General features: G+C 42.3%; 1 protein-coding gene across 2 annotated transcripts in view; it reads right to left on the reverse strand.

Moving 5' to 3' along the window:
* RALGPS2 (Ral GEF with PH domain and SH3 binding motif 2) overlaps positions 1–3,191 on the reverse strand; it is a 96,695-nt gene that overhangs the window by 74,182 nt on the left and 19,322 nt on the right. The window lies entirely within an intron of this gene.

The raw sequence follows: 3,191 nt of genomic DNA on the forward strand, positions 1-3,191 counted from the left end.
CTATAGTTAACTCTCTTTCTGACAACTTCTGTAAATTGAGATTCCACAAGTGTGATTTATGAATTGTAAAAATCTAATAATCCAAACCAATTCAGCTTTTGTCAAATTAGGGACTTAATTTTTTAAAAAAATTCAGCTCTATCAGCTCTATTAGAAACCAGTGAAATAATTCAAGAGCCATTTTGTTACTGCAGAAAGTCCTGCTGTAAATGTGAACCTAAGCTAGGGAGAGCAGCATGCTCCTCTGTTTTTAATTGCTTTCTGAAGACATTTAGTATCTACTGAGAAGATACTCATTGTTAACTCAATCCAGACAAGTCCAATCATTTTAACTTTGCAGAAAAAAAACCAAAAATCATGTAGTACCTTTACTTAAGTCATACTAACAAGTGTAGGTCTCAACGATATGACAAATCACTCGGAAAGCCTTAAAATCATTACTTTAAGTACAAAGTTACAATGCCTCTTACTTGTCTGTAAAAGTCCCCAGTTGAACAACTACATCGTCTTCCCTGTTATTCACTATCACTTCGTTTCAAGAAAGCAGTTTTAATTAAAATAATTTTAAAAACATACCCAAATGAGCTCTTCTTTTTCTATACAACAGCATGCAGAACAGATGCAAATACAAACAGCACACAACCTACTGCACAGTGCTACCAAGAAAAATAATCAATACAAAGACGGCTTAATTACTGAAGTGGCATAATAGCAAAGTACAGCCTCTCATTTTTATTTATTCATGCTTGCTTTCTTCATCCTCCATCTGAAGCACATTCAGTTTCACCACCACATTGAAAACTACTTACTGAAACCAGCAGCACACTACACACCCATATAACACAGGTAAGAGGACTGCACGTGTATCAACGATTGTGTCACTTTAAACAGTCACAGATTAAAAGATTTTGGTATCTGGATATTCTAGGCTCTAAAGTATTTTGTTGGGGGGGGTGTTTTTTGTTTCCGGTTTTTTGTTTTTTTTTTTTTTTTTTAATCAGGAACTTCTTAACACCTTTTCAACAGTACCAAAACCACTAAAGAGTCTCATTCTGGTTAAAAGACACCCTGAATTCTACCACATGAAGTTTGTGGTCTGCTGGTGTTTCTTAGAGAAGACTCTGTGATGCTCCTGTCCACAGCCACTGGCAAGAATGTGGAGCCTCCAGCTTTGTATTTAGGTCCATTCATTCCAATTTCACTAGGAAGTTCTACCACCAAAAGCTATCCTGGAAAATGCTGTCATGTTCAGCAGAGGAACACACAAGCCCACCTGTGTCACTGCGCTGCAGTGACTATGCACAAGACACCCACGCAGCCCTGCGTCGCTCCTGTTGCAAAAGAGAGCAGGATACTGGAGGAGGAAGCCATCCAAGAGACTCTTGTTTATATTCTCTGTCCCTCAGCATCTCCCAGAGCTGCAGTTCCCATTGGAATAACAGTCACAGCTCTGCAGCTGGGAGAATACAAGGTGACTCACCCTTACCGGCATCTGATAATTACAGCCCTTAACCGCAGAAAAACCATCAGCCGCTCTATCAGGTTTAGAGGAAGCATGGTAATTTGTTAATAATTCATGGCATGTCCTCGTACTGTTCCAATTCTCATCACCCACTAAAGTCCAGTGATGATTCCATGCAGAAGTTCCCACTGCCCCAGCGCTCTACATCTCAGGGCTTACACAGCACACACACCAGAAGCAGACCTGGCTTAGCTGGCACTGAGGTGACTAGCAACAGAAACGGTAATTTTTAAGTAGAAACTATTTTCACAAATCTTTGGATAGTACGTATCAGAATTAACGTTAAGGTCAAATTTCTATTTATACATGCAAAATTAGAGGACTAATATCAGTTGGGCACAGATGCAAGATGACTCAGACCATGAACCACATACATATTTATTGTTACTATTTCACAGAATACTTAAGACAACTGAAGCCTCTGCTCCAGAAAAACCTTGTTGAAATTTTCTTTATCTGAATGGAAAGGGAAAGCAATGACTGGCAGAGAACAAGTGTTTCAGTAAGTAAGATGGAAATCTAAACAAGGCAACAGAAATAGCTCCTGGAACACATCCCTAGCAGCTTCTCCTGACTAAGACTGTTCCCATATTCCTGGGCTTAAACCACTCTTGTACTAACTCCTTTCTCTTCCTCCCCCAAACCCCTGAATTCTGTAGTAAGAGCACAAGCTGAAACAGGCGTTTGTGGCACAGGGTTGAGGTATACAATGAGATGGGAGAGTTACAGGCAGATTTGGACTCCCACATCTGAGGGGGAAGAGATGATGAACTCAGACTGCTGGAGGTAGGAGGCAGAAATTGTTGTCACCTGGAGACAGCGTAGAAAAACTACACCATAACAGAGTTATGGTTAAGACAATTGAAAACAGATGGGTGCAGAAGGGAGAAGATGGGTATGGGACTGAGATGGCTCCAGACTGCACGGGGTCCCAACTAAAACGGCAGGGCCAAAGGCACATCCTCTTCTATTAACGCTCAAAGCTCAGCTCAGAAGCAGAAGTAACAGACAAAACAGTCCCGGTAACTGCCAGTGGCAACAAAACTGAGAATCCTTGAGCTCTGTCCATACTCTGAAAGCATCCTGCACTGGATACTGCAAAGCAAAGGACCCTGCTCCTGACTGGAAACGTGTATGTCAAAATCCTTGTACAGAGGAGCCGAGACAGTTACACAGGCCCTCGGGACCAGGGCTCTTAGGTCAGATTCTTCAACAACTTAAGCCAATGCTTACACTGATGTTTAGGGACAGACACAGAAGAAACAGATTTCAGTGAGTTCAAAAAGCCTCTTTTCCTCTCCCTTTAGCGTAAAAAATGCTTTTCCACCTCACTCACAAGTCCCCCTGTACAGCCAGCTGTCTTTTCTCTTGACTGTAAATGAAAATAGCAGTAGTTTCCCTTTGCTGCCTGGCCACAGCTTCTCAGCATCACTATGCACTTAGTCTCCTTCAGAGGAAGTTCTGTTCTTCACAAGCCTCTTCCCTCTTGCTAGAACCTGATTGCCTAAAATCATTGCCCTTGACACAGCTCATCCCACCGCCCTGAGATGCCATCGACAGAAGAGAATCCACCGAGGTCTTGGTCTTCACTGCATTTGGTCTGGGAGAAGTACGACATAGCTCTCATGGGCACAGCCTGACAGCACACACTGCTGCGCCACACCACGAG

The sequence above is a fragment of the Buceros rhinoceros genome, unplaced genomic scaffold (assembly GCF_000710305.1).
Source record: "Buceros rhinoceros silvestris isolate BGI_N320 unplaced genomic scaffold, ASM71030v1 scaffold1370, whole genome shotgun sequence".
In the NCBI taxonomy this organism is placed as follows: domain Eukaryota; kingdom Metazoa; phylum Chordata; class Aves; order Bucerotiformes; family Bucerotidae; genus Buceros; species Buceros rhinoceros.